The 14602-nt window shown below is 38.0% G+C and overlaps 1 protein-coding gene across 1 annotated transcript in view; it reads left to right on the top strand.

The window, feature by feature from the left end:
• The first annotated feature begins 387 nt into the window (after positions 1-387).
• The window catches only part of LOC122800743 (maltase-glucoamylase, intestinal-like), a 1506799-nt gene continuing 1492584 nt past the window's right edge, over positions 388-14602 (top strand). Inside the window, exon 1 of the mRNA XM_044069982.1 lies at positions 388-443. The gene's annotated coding sequence lies outside the window, so the exon portion shown is untranslated. The remainder of the gene's footprint in view (positions 444-14602) is intronic.

Below are 14602 nucleotides of genomic sequence, written 5' to 3' on the forward strand. Positions count from 1 at the left end.
TAGTCATAAAATACTATTCAGAGTGTCACTTACTGCAGAGAAATCATATTATTCTTCATTCTTACTACTTCCCAATATTTTACTGAATAAATAGGAAGACTGGAGACAAAAACATTACACCGTTTCCTTTTTCAGTCATACTTAACAAAAGCAAAATGTAACTCCACTAACCTTATTGTGGGTAAGAAAGTATGTTGGGGTGTTTGTTTATTTTCTTGTATTGCTGCTTGCAAAACGTTATGTTATCAAATACTTTTGCAATCAAGCATTACTTATTTATTTATGTTCAACCTTTAACCCAAGACCTTTGCTGGCAAAACACAGATTTTAATCCTGTAATTCATTTACAAATGTAACAAATGTGCTATTTACCTATTACCTGAACAGGGGTGACCAACACTGTACCAAAACAGCATGGCCAGCAGGAAGGTTCAGCTTTTTATGTAAGTAAGCAGCTTTTTTGTTTTAAATGTGTTTAATAAATTTCAGCATCTGAAATGTAGTAGGTGGCTTTGGATTAAAAATAAATAGACAGTAAAAATAATGACCAGTAGACAGGTGTTAAATGAATTTTAACATGAGAAATATGTCCATAGCATAAAATACTGAAATAAGAAGCAACATTTAGAAAAGGGGAAAATTTATTTCTGTTGTAAAAAGAATACTTTTGAATTTTAGGGGATTATTTATTTATTTTTTTTGAAAATGTAGGGAGCCTTGGCTCTTTCTGGATTTTCAGAAAGCAGTCTATCATGGCCCTGTTCTTTTCTTTCTTAAAAGGGCAATCATCGTTACCCCTGTGTGTTACAATCATTAGACAGAGACATATGTTAACCTAAAACTACATACTGCATCCTCCATCCTTCTCTGATCATACTGTATTTCTTCCTTGTCTAACTTCAAACAAATCTTTTAATGGCCCTGTTAGCCTTGTGACCTATTTTTACCGGTATACACATACTTAAATTAAGTTTTGCTAATATTTACGTGCAGGGCAATCATTAATTCTTCTCTAAGCAATAATCATTACAGATGCATACATCAACTTACAGCTATCTATTATTTCCCGTTGCATACATAACCATGCTCAAACTCTTCAATCCCTTATTTCACATTTTAATAAATTGTAATTTAATTGTAATATTTTAGTAATTGTATAATACATTTTAAATAACTTTTTTTGTCCTATAATATGCATGCATACAAAACTAATATCAATCATGTTTAAACATTTTCTGTGTGCTTACAGCTCTCTGTCTCTTTGCTATCATTTTCAATGTATTATACTATAATGCTGTTTGTTATATTTTTTATTTTTAAAATGGCACATCTTTTATCATTTTTAATCATAACATGTAGTTTTTGTACCTGAGACTCTGCTGAAAAAGGGCTGTCAGCCCTTTCAAAATATCCTGATCAGAAGATAAAAATAAATAAATAAAAAACAAACAAACAAATAAATAAACATAACTAAATAATCATAAATAAAAAAAATGAACTAAGTAAACAGGCAGTACTGAATTATAGCATTGTGACTTCCATTTTATTCCACTGGTGCTGTACCAACTCACATGGATATCATATCTCAGAGCATCTTGCATATTTTGCTTCATTTGGTTTCGCATATGAATCTATATGTTTTTATTTAATTATTAATTATTTGTTACCCAGCTATGTGGGTATGGCTATGGACTGTTTTTTTATGCATGATCCACGTCTGAACGACACAGATACATTATAGTTACCTATATCTATCTAAGCATCTGTATCTATCTTAACTAGGTAGCTAGTTTGCAGTTGGTTACATATTTATTAACAAGGCTTCTAAGTGCACCACACATGGGGAGGTTTTGTGTGTGTGTGTGTGTGTGGGGGGGGGGTTCTAGAGGAAACAATGATTTTACAAATTGCCTTTTGAGATGTATGAGGGATTAACAGTTATAAGTATAATATATATATATATATATATATATATATATATATATATATATATATATATATATATACACTGTGTATATGGGTTTGTGTCTACTGTAATGTTTAGTTATTGTGTTTCCAAATGTATTGAGAGTTACACCACAATGTGATCCCCTTTGTGCTACAACAAGTCATAAAATTCATGAAATGCTGACCCTGCATGCATCTCATTAGTCATGATTACTAGGCCCTGTGTTCAGCTTGTTATGTATAATGGTTCAGGGGCCCTTGTAATCAGCTTATTATGTACTGTGGTTCATGTGGTTCTGCATTCAACTCATTATATATAGAGGTTCAGGTGGCCCTGCATTCAGCTCATTATGTATAATGTTTCAGGTGGTCTTAAATTTAGCTTATTATGTATAGTGGTTCAGATGGCCCTGTGTTGGGTACATTATATATAGTGGTTTAGGTGGCCCTGCATTTAGCTCATTATTTATAGCTGCTCAGGTATGAAAATAATTGTTAATTTATTTTGGACACTGTATGCAGCTGATTATCCATATATACTTTCCGCGCATGTAGCCCATTATCCACATATAATAGACTCTGCATGTAGCTCAGTGTCCATGTACACTGTGCACTACATGCAGTTCATTAATCATGTATCCTGGGCTTCATATGTAACTCACTGTCTATGTACTTTGAGCACTGCACACAACTCTTTTTTATGTATCTTGGGCACCGCACAAGTTCAATATCCTCTTACACTAGGCCTTGCATGTAGCTCATTATTCATGCATCCCTGGTCTCACATGTAGCTCCCTGTCCACATATTCTGAGTACTGTAAACAGCTCCTTATTCATGTAACTTGGGCCATGCACACAGCTCATTATTCATATAAGCTACAACTTGAATATAGTTCATTATTCATGTATTCTGGGCCCTGCACACTGTCCATTATTCATATAGCATGAGACATGTATACAATTCATTATATATGTATCCTAAGTGCTGCAAACAACGCATTATCCATGTTGCTGTTCACTTTTGATTTGCTTAAATAATACTGTAGGATTATGCCTTTTTTGCTTTGGTACTCTTACTACTGGCATTATTTAAGAAAATACTGCAGCATGTCTTTTGCTCATATAAAACAAATTAACTTATCATCTCAGTAACTGACTGCACTCATTGGTCATTGGTACTGTTGAAGAAGTTCCGCTTGTTCTAATTACTATAGTGTTACAGTATTTAAAGATACTGCACTACAGTACCATTGTAAAGAGTGCAAGCTGACTTTTGTGTTATACCTTTATTACTTGACTGACTGCTATGTTATTACTGCACTTGAAGCTACTCATTTACATTATATGTTGCTATTAGTTACTGCATCCAAATCTATTAAGTTAGATTTCCCATTGTTCATTGTTTTTACTAACAAGGTAGAACCTACATTAGCCTGTTGGGTGAAGCTATTTAGTTGAATTTGCCCCTGTTACTGATTTTCTTATTGACCGTACATAGTCTGTCACTTTTATAATAATTTTTTGCACATTGCGACTACTACAGCAGTCACAGCTCATTATTTTTTCCTTTAGTCATATGTTAGTTAAGTACCTTTTTCTAGTCCAGTCAGTTACCCCCTTCTTTATCTGCCCTATACCCTTTCATTAGTACTGGACAGTTTGGAATCTCAGTGAGCTGTTTCCTCTTCTACAGGCAGCCTGACAGCATTAGGTATATTAATGGAGTACAGTAACAGCCTCGTGCTTACCAAAAACTCTATCATTAAATGACAATGACTCAGTATGTTAGCAGTGTAAGTATTTACTTAACTCGGAGCTTACCTTCTTACAACAGAGCACACTCAGTAAGCATGATACGTATACACATACAGCACAGAGCACTTTCACTAAACCACCTTAAACTGAGGTTGTTAACTGAACACCGTCTAAGTCTCCCAGGATAAAGACTATGAATCCTCAGACATTAGTTTACACAGCAATACATCCACCTTCTGCCTTCACACCCACACCTAAGATGCACACCTCTCAGAGTCACAAGGGAGCAGACTCTAAGCCCTTATGGTGTGCTGAGACTGCATCAAGTCATGGTAATGTTTTAGTAATAGGTGACTGTTGACTCTATTGTAAGCCATACGGGCAGCATGTTCACCAGGCTGGATAAGAATAAGGTGACAGTTAGCTGTCTTTATGGAGCCATGATCTGAGATGAAACAAGGGCACTTAGATCCCTCCATCCTATCAAATATGATTATTACCTGATACTGGTCCACATGGGGATGAACAACCTTAGACACTCTACCCAAAGGGATATGCATATGGATATGACTGAGCTTGCTATGCATGTGTCTGAGGCATTAAAGATACTGGTTTTGGGTGATATTTTCCATTAGCCAGAATGATGCCGAGATTCAAAGATAAGATAATTGGCTTTAATAATTGGCAATGTAGTTGGTGTCATTCTAGGGAAATCCTATATGTGTCAACTTGGGATGAGATGGCTGACGAATCTTTCTGCTTTGCCAGAGATTGCCTTCTCGAATCTTACCAAAGCTTTCAAGCATTCTGGCTAAACCATTTGCTGTTCACATAGTGTCTTCTTTGGCACAGTCTGTCTGATGGACATTCCAAACTAGTAAATTCTTATTTGGAACACATTAAAGTAGCTCCACTCAATACCAACAGTCTTAACAAAAGTATTACCAGACATGAGGCTTTCCTGCAACTTGAACACATTCATATAGGTATAGTTACAGAAGCATGGTTTTAGAGCTATGAAAGTACTCCCTCTATTCTTGAGTATAATGGCTGTCAGTTCTTCAAACCTACTGGTAATTGTGAGGAAATATCAGTATTTGTCAAGTATATAATCACCTTATGGCAGATTTCATGGGACACCGCATGTGAAGTCCTAGATGTCAAAGCATCCTAAACAAGACTAAATGCCCCTTCATAACTAGCTATAGAACATCCTCAACGACTACTTCTGAGCATGATAACTACCTTAATACATTAACTGATATTCCTTTCAAGGCCAAGACCTTTTTATTGGGGCACTTCAACTATCCATCAATGAACTGGCTGACCTACTCTGCCATTGACTGTCATGGCTATCACTTCCTTGACATTAAAAATGTTAGCACTCTTTTAGAAATAATTAACCATCCAACTAGAGGCCCCAATATCCTTAATATAGCCCTCACAAATATGGCAACTTTTTTCACATCTCCATATATATCATCGTCTTGCTAAATCTGACCATAATGTAGTGAGCTTTTCCTTTAAGTCTGGTGGTACTTTTCCTGTAGCTCTGTGCTTAGGGACTTCTCAAAAGCAAACCTTCTTCAGTTACTTGATGACTTAGATAAATTCTGCTGCAATCTTTCTATAAAAGATCATATTTCTAAAGCTGCTACCTATGGCTCTAACTTCTACTCCCACTTAAATAGTTGTATTGATAAGGCAGTCCCTATCTGCAACAAATATAATGAGAAGTTTAAAAACAACCCCCTGTGGTGGAATACCCAGAACAATACATTATATATCATGAGAAAGAAACTGCTGAATGATTATAAGAGGTCTACTTCTACCTACCCTAACAGCACATTCAAACAAACTAACAGAGAGCTTAAGGGAATAATTGGAAAGCTCAAAGCTGTCTGTGAAATTAATATAGCCACTAAAACCAAAAGTAACTGCAGATTTTTCTTTCACTATGTCAGAAGGTTAAGAACTAGCACCCAACAGCATTCAGAGCTATTCTACCATAATACTACACTCTCTGACCCAAAAGAAATAGCTAATATTGCAGCTAACAAATGTTGTGCAAATGTTACTCCACCCACAGTTATAACTATCCCATAGGCTCTACAATCCTAGCCACCTCCATTAATTATTATGGAACAAGTTCTGTCAGCCCTTTCAAACCTAAGAATAGTTTATCCATGGACCCTATCAACATACCAAGTTGTCTTGTTATCAGTGCCAAATATGGCTTATCTGTACCCCTACTTAAACTCTTTAATCTAAGCCACTCCATTGGTAACATTCCTGAAGCATGGGAAACAGCTATTGTAATGTCATTACACAAGGGTGGCCCAACCATGACCCTGGAAACTATAGAACCATTAGTCTCACTAACATCATATGTAAAGCTATAGAGTGCATTATCTCACACTTCATTAATCTGGACATTGAAAAACTTTCAACCCTAGGCTTTCATCAATCTGGCTTTATCAAAGGAAGGTTCTGCCTCTTCAACCTCATTCATTTCTTTGAAAAAGAAACTGAAGCAGTGGATAGTGGTAGTGGACAGTGGATAGTGGATAGGCCTTTGACACTACTCTCCATGCAACATTATTGATTGACTTGTAAGTCTCAGTGTAAATCCTTATATTGTGCAATGCATAGCTAAATGTGCGTCTGAGAGATCTCATGTGGTTAGAGTAACAGGTTCCACTTCTAACAGCAAAACATTAACCATTGGTGTACAGGGCTTAATTTTGGGCCCTCTCCTATTTGGCATATATTTCTCAGACCTTCAGGCAGCACTTCTAGCCTATGGTTAACTAATTTGCAGATGACTGTAAATTGGATGTTGTTATTCGATCTTCAGCTGTCTCACAATTGCTCCAACACAGCCTAGACCATCTTAACAATGGGTGCATGGGCAATGGTTTCAAATTAAAAGTAAAAAAAAAAAAAAAACAGTAGCATAGTTCGTTTTGGTAATGTTTCCCTCCAATTCAACACTGTTGTAAGGGATTCGAGTATTCTTACTGATAATTCCTTATCAGTTCACCATCATGTTTCCACAGTATGTTTGGAAGACCTTTTATCTGGCCCATCTAATTTCCAAAGGCATACCCACTAGATCCAAAGAAGTCTTAACATCTCTTTGTTCATATCTTATCAAACTCATTATTGAATATACTGTCCCTTTTGGCATGTATTTATTTAAACATATCACACAACTTGGGATACCTCAGAGATTCATAACTAAAAGATTAGTGACCGTAAAAATCTTAGTTATCAGGAGAGACTGGCATCCATTTCTCTGTACTCAGTCTCTTACAGATTCCATCATAGAGATCTATATCTAGCCTTCCATGCCATGAAAGATCCAACCATATTTGATCTCCAATTCCTTCACAGAACTGATAGTACATCAAATATTTAATTAAAGGAAAATTTGCATGATTGATTCATATGCCAACGTATCCCTTACCTCTGGAACAAATTTCCACTACATGTCAAGCAAAGTAGCACCCTTGCCAACTTCAAGGTAAATTTAGATAACTGGATGGGCAGTCTGAAATTCTCTCCTAGTCTATCTTGTCTTGCTTTCTTTGAGACTACATGGAAACTCTGAACAGGGTTTTTTGCCTAGGGTTTAAATTGTTGACAGACCAATTGCCTGGTGCTTACCTATGAATCCTTCAATCTTTGTATATTGAAGTTTGCATATATCCCATTACTCAATAGACTAATTATACATGAATGGTGTAAATGGCATGGTACATTTCAAGAAAGCTACTGGCCCTTCCTATAAAAATAATAGCCCACATGTACCCTACAGAGCAACTGTCCATGAGCAAAATTAGAACAAAATTTTAAGAATAAGGCTTTATGTGTTTTCTGGTGTTTTCCACATAGTCTATGCCCATGTGCATGTATACAACTGTGTGTGTAAGTCTGTGTGTGTGTGTGTGTGTGTGTGTGTGTGTGTGTGTGTGTGTGTGTGTGTGTGTGTGTGTGTGTGTATGTGTGGTGTCTTTGGAGTTGTATGTTTTGGGGTTTACCTTGCAGTAAGGTAGTTGCATATTAACAATGAAATGTTTGCCACGCCTTGTTTGTGGGCTGGTGGTCATGCAGCTTATTAGTAAGCTTTCCATACTGCATAGCTATGCTGTGTTAATTGGTGTCCTTAGTACTCTGGTTAGACATGTATGAATTGTGTTAATTTTGTAGAATGCTTCATTTGCATATGGTCCATTATTTTTACATGCCATGTTTTCTGTTTTCTGTGGACTACCCAGACAAATCAATTAAATGTATCTGCCCTGACAGATCTAATTAGGGTCTATATTCAGTCATCGAACGGAAAAAGTATTCAATGGCATGTTTCATTGAGCATTCTGTTCACTGAGACATTTAAATAAGATCACATTATGGTAGGGATTAGGAAATTTGCACTTTTCCCACCATAGTGCAATCTCGGTGTAAGTATATATAGTTAGCAGGGGATGTGGGAGCTGCTACCCCCCCACATGTAGTGTCGCTGAACAGTATTTTCGATGTAATGCTGTTCGGCAATTTTTCCATTCAATGACTGAACATAGACTCATCTCATTGCAAATTTTATTTCTAGTTCCTTTCAGCATTCTTGCCTGATGAACATCAGCCCTCCTTTTCTAAACTTGAACTAATTAATTCCCTTTTACTATGAAAGTAAACCACTAGATGTTTGAGGATGAGCACCATTCAGGAGTCCTCATACAGGCAGCATGTGTTCACCTGCATCCCATCTATTAGAATATTTACAACTGTCAAACCCCACCCCACAAATAGGGGTACAAGCTATCCACATTATTTCACAGATACTTAATGCTTTCATCTGTGAATGTACTGTGTTGTACATGCATTATCATAGCTAAAAGTAGGTTGTGACTTGCAGACTTGAAAGTGCCCCAACCAGGAAGTGCATTTGCATTTTTCCCCTCTTCTGAGGGTTTCCTGAAATATGTGAGTCTCTCAATGCATGTTTTTCATTTCAGTTACATAATCGTATTAAACAAATGTAACTTTGTAAAACAGCTATTAAAACTTACTTCCTCATATTCAACACACTGTGCAGACTTCCTTTTTATAGCTCATTTCCAGTAACAATTGATCCTTATTCTCCCTGTCATCACTAGTTGTTATTTTAATAGATTGCTCATGTGATTCAAATCAGCTCAGATTCCTTTTCATTCTTCAGGTGCACAGAGGTTATAGGCTACCATTGAGTGAAATTTTTAATTTTATTTTGTTTTCCTCTTCTTGCCCCCTCTTTTGAATTTAATAATATCTCTTGCTTTTACCATCAATATGTTCTTACCCATTTCTCTTCCTTAAGGTGAGTGCCCAATTGAAAGAAAAAGAGTGACTCATATGTATTTGTAGGAAATATGAAACTATTGGTTTTACTTCTAGATGAAATGAAGGCAAGACTGAACAAAAATCACACTCTCAGCTATAAATCAATACATATGCTGTATAAATCTAAAGGGCAATGTTCAATTGACCTATAAAAACTATATACAATGAGATAATTAGATCTTACCAGCACATTTCCAAAAAGACAAATCCAAAGTCCCTGTCATGTGCTCTCTATGTTGCCAGGCTGATCAGATTTTGTCATGTATCAGTTCTTTCTTCCTTGTTCTTGTTCTTGTCACATGCCACTGTTGCTAGGCAGAATTCAGTTTAGAATGTCATCTTTATCACCAGACTTTTGTTAGAGCTGCATTACTTAACAGTCCTTGGTGTATCAAATGAAAGCTCTGTTGCACAGTACATTCAGTTATATATTTACAAATTCTGCCTACCTGGAGTTTATCTTTTCAGTTTAAATGCTTTTAAACTCAGCTTAAAGAGACCACTCACATTGCAAAACTATACAAATAATATCACAAAGACAGTGACCAGCCCACACAGGTTCCTGAGTTCTGTATAAATCCACATTCAAGTAATGATAAAAACACAGAAGAACTCAGGTACGACCAAGGTTTCCAGTTTCAAATGAAGTTTTAATGTTAAAACATAAGCTCTTTCACAGGAAAATCTGCTTCATCAGATGCTAATAAATACAACTAAAATGTGCTTCTTCTTCATCTATATCAAAATGACTCAGGTTTCAGATGACTCATTTAACCTAAGACCAGAGTTAGGGCACAGAGACCACCTAAGGAAAAAGAAATCAGAAAGATTCCATAACTTATGTATTTGTTGAAGACTATCTGACCTCTGCCAGAATTATAAATATGTAAATGCAGTGCAATGCGCAGAAAGGCTAGGTGTCAGATGGCCTTTATACAAATTATAATCATGTAAGTCCAATGCAGACAGGTGGCATCCAGTTGACTTTCACATTAATTGCAAGTGTGTGAGTACAATATAAGGGACAGGCAGTCTAGGTGTCAGTGGCTGTTGATATCACATGTATTATGAGTGAGTATAGCACTTCTTGTTAAACATTGCATCAGGATGGCAGATTGGATGTTAATAAAATTCCTCAATAAATATGAATAACTGATTCCAGGTTCAGTGCATTTTTATCAGAAGTCTTCAGATTCAGGTTCCTGCTCCTGTCAGTCTGACTCTGATATGTTGTTGTATGGAAGGTTGATAAAAGTGAGCAACCCCCACTGAAGATCTAATATGAACACTGGTACGAATGTTTGCATTCACTGACTCATAGCTGTAATACAAGATACCCTATATTTGCACTGGAGGTACCTAGAATTGTTGTGCATATGCAGGTGATATAATGTTTTTTTCTGTTGTGACGGTGGTGCCATATTTTCTGTGGGTTCATTCAGCTGTTTATTGTTCTGATCCATTCCCATATATGGTTGGTTATACTTGCTCATTTTTTTCCTTTCTTTCTTATATTTTAACCTCCATGCCCATTGTATACACATCATGGCATTTTACACTGAAATCATATTTGGGTTTCGTTATTGGCGCAGCACCAGGTTATCATTTTTTAAAAAACTTTCAAGGTCAGGTGCCCTTGTGCTTAGACTGTGACATCAGTATATTTTAACTTCTATCCTTCCATTTTTCCCTTTTTACCTTACCTGCATTGAAGCTGGCTAGCTTCTTGTTTCTCTTCACCATTGTTGTTGCATTGCAATGCCTTGAGGGGAGAGACCAGTACTTAATTGTTTTTACCTCTTCCTTAGCTTTTAGACCATTTACTTACCTAGCTACTGAAAACATTCATCTGTCATTTAAAATTCTAGTTCTCCTCCAAGAAAAGTGTGAATGTTATCATATCACAATGTACCCACAAATGCAACCTTTTGCAAATGGTGAAGGCCGTATTATGCACTCTGCAACTGTTGTTCAAATATATGGTGAAACTCATTGCACAATGCATCATAGTCTTAGCAACAGAATAAGTAGGTAGCACCTTAGTTGTTATTATGTCTAGTAGTTGTCCAGGACTCCCCATGTTTTGTACTTAGTCTCCCAGTGACTGATAGTATGATTGAATGTGTGTTTGGAAGCACCTGGTTATCGACGCATTGCTTATTGAGCATCACACACATATGGAACCTAATACCATGGTGGCTGCATGACTGTTACATTTTGGTGTGCTCCTGTAGACATTTAAAGACATTTTTATTTCAATCAGCCTTTTATAATTCTACTGTAGACTATATTCAGCATTTTTCTAATGGCTTTGGCTCCAAATAAAGATATCTCAGTTGAAGTAATCTTTACCTAACATTGCTAGCTACTTTACATATGTATTTCATAGGTTCATTGTTTCACAGGAGGTTACTAGGCTAGTGGCCTACAAACCTAGCCATGTTAATGCCAAGTATCCCCATTTGTTCTTTTTGGGTAGTTTGCAGAATGAATTTATGAACATTGTGGGTCTGTAAACAACACCTGCTACCCCTGTCTATGAAGTACATGGGATCCATGCCAGGAGAAAATGTGTGGCATCCCATCTAATTATCTTGGTTGCATTTGAATAGGGTTTGTGAGGAGCTCTATTTTTTGTGAATAGGAAGTTGATTCCAGAGAAGCAGCAGTTTCTATGAGACATATCTGTCTCTATAGCATGTTTTGTTAATGAATCAACCTAGGCTGAAATCCCTAGAGTGAGGGAGTCTTGTTCCATTTGACTTGTGGATGTGCAGAATTTCCATTAAGCCAGGGTTGGAGATTGCCCTATAGGCCAGGTACAAGTCACCTTTCAGCAGCAAATAAGATACAGAGTAAACTGACATGGCTTTCAGCCTGTCCCAGGGCTAAAGCTATTGAAGTGGCTTTGTACAATTTTACCAAAGGCATGCAAGTACTATAAAGAGCTTAAGTTATCTCTACAAAAACAGCCACAGTTGGAAGGGATTAAAAATATTTAATAACAAATAGTCAAAACACAAGACAATACTTTTTACTACACAGTGCTAATCAAGAGTTCAGAGATCACAGAGAAATACTTAAAATAATTCAGTAGTACAGTTCTGACATCATAGAAAAACACTTAGTCTAATCTTTCTAGTTTCTAGCTATTTCTAAGAGAAAACACAAGTCTAAGATAAACTTACATATAGAGCAAGACAGTGCTGGTGCGTTGGATGGTCAAGACAAAAATGCTTAATGCTCTCTGATTCTGTCTGTTTTTAAAATCACCTTCCTGGTTGACATTGCATCATTTTGCACACTGCCCTGTGTTCCCAGGCTAATAGAAACTACATTTGCATTTTTCACCTCTAGGCAGAAACCAGAGCTATAAAGGACATTTATGCATGTATATTCTGGCCATTAACTCTGGCCTTAAAACAGTAGGCAGGATGCCTCATTCTAGACTTACTGGCTCCGAGTTTTAACATCAAAGGGTTACAACATGCTTTACGTGATCAGTAGAGTGCACTGTTGTTACATTTTTTCCAGTTCTACATGTAACACTATTTTTACCATTAAAGACAACAAGCCTGTGGTTTACATTAATATTTACAGATGACAGAATTATCTCCAAAATTCTATCTGGCTAGGCTGGCAGCCTTCATCTATCTTCACCCAATCTTCACATATCTCCCCTCTTGGAGAACTCAAGCTAGTTTTTCAAGTGACCCTTGCGAAATGCTGCTTGAGTTATGTTTATCTGAGTATACCTTACCCCATTCCCTGTCTTGAGAACCCAACTGTTTTGGCATTACTAATCCCACTACTGTGCTGCATGAACATATATGCTTACATCCCCAGGCACCATCTTAGTAACTTGGCATTTTGCTGGCTGGCTCTGTTTAACCATGTTAGGGGGTTGTGATCTGTCATAACAGTGAATTCCCTCCCTTACAGATAAGGCTGAAGTTTCTGTAGTGCCCACACTATGGCAAGACATTCCTTTTCTACTGCTGCATAGCATTCTCCCCTGGTTTGGAGCCAATGACTGAGATAAACCACTGGGTACTCTTCTCCCTCTGAAGAAATCTGGCTAAGTAAAGCCCCCACCCCATGGTTCAAAGCATCCACTTGCACAACAAATTATTTGCTGTAATCTGGACAAGCTAACACAGTGGGTCCTCTCAAAGCTTCTTTAAGCTTCTGGAATGCCTGCTCACATGCTGGGGTCCACACTAACTTATCTGGCCTGTTCTTCTTTGTCAGGTCTGTGAGGGGAGCAGCTATGGTACTATAACTGGGGACAAACTTTCTGTTGTACACTGCTGTCCCTAAAAATGCCCTCACCTGCTTTTTAGTAACAGGTGCAGACCATGCCTGAATGGCTTCCACTTTGGCAGGTTCTGGCCTTATCTTACCACTCTGCACTCTATGTCCTAGGTAGGAGACCTCTGCCATAGCCACCTGACATTTGCTCAGCTTAATGGTCAACCCTGCCCTCTGTAGTCTGCCCAGCACCTCCCTGACATGCTAAATGTGTTCTGGCCAGGAATGGCTGTAGATGGCAATATCATCTAGGTAAGCAAGGGAAAAACCCCCTGCTCCTGCAAGGATATAATCTACCAGTCTCTGGAAAGTTGCTGTGGCATTATTCATCCCAAAGGGCATCTTTGTGAACTCATACAAGCCAAAAGGAGTCACAAAGGCTGACTTCCCTCTAGCACTGGGAGTCAAGGGCACCTGCCAGTAACCCTTGGTAAGATCAATGGTTGTAAAGATACTTAGCCCCACCCAGCTGCTCTAGGGCCTCATCTTCCCTAGGCATGGGGTAAGCATCTGACTCTGTGTGACTATTTAATTTCCTGTAGTCCACACAGAACCTGGTTCTACCATCCCTCTTTGGCAGCAGCACCACTGGGGAAGCCCAGGGACTGTTGGACTCTTGATTCAGCCCTAGTTCCAACATCTGCTGTACCTCCTTCCTCAGAGTCTGTTTGACATTCTCAGGCAGTCTATAAGGTGCCTGCCTAATAGACCTTTGGGATCCTGTATCCAGCTGGTGCTGCTGCAGGTGAGTGCACCCTGGTTCCCAGTGAACATGTCCTGAGATTCCAGCAACACAGCTCAGATTTCTTAAACCTGGTTAGGAGATAGCTGCTGGAACATTGCTACCCCTTCCACTGAGGTGTCAGCCCATGACTCACTGAGGAGATCAGTCCCCAGATATCCCTTAGACTCCTCCTGCAATATACTGCAAATGTTCAGCACAAGAGCATCCCTATCATGGTAAGTTTTCATCATGTTAACATGGTACAATTTGTGCCCCTGCCTTCTGCCTAGCAGTTCCACCATGTAGTTAACATCACTTACTTTTCTTACCACCTTGTAGGGTCCCTCCCAAGCTGCTTGCAGCTTGTTGTGTCTGACAGGAATGAGAACCATTACCTGCTTCCCCACAGCATACTCTCTAGCTCGAGCATTCCTGTCATACCACATCTTTTTCTGTTGTTGGGCTTCTGCCAGGTTCTCCTGG

Source organism: Protopterus annectens, chromosome 4.part1 (genome assembly GCF_019279795.1).
Source record: "Protopterus annectens isolate FY-2018-M chromosome 4.part1, PAN1.0, whole genome shotgun sequence".
Classification (NCBI taxonomy): Eukaryota; Metazoa; Chordata; order Ceratodontiformes; family Protopteridae; genus Protopterus; species Protopterus annectens.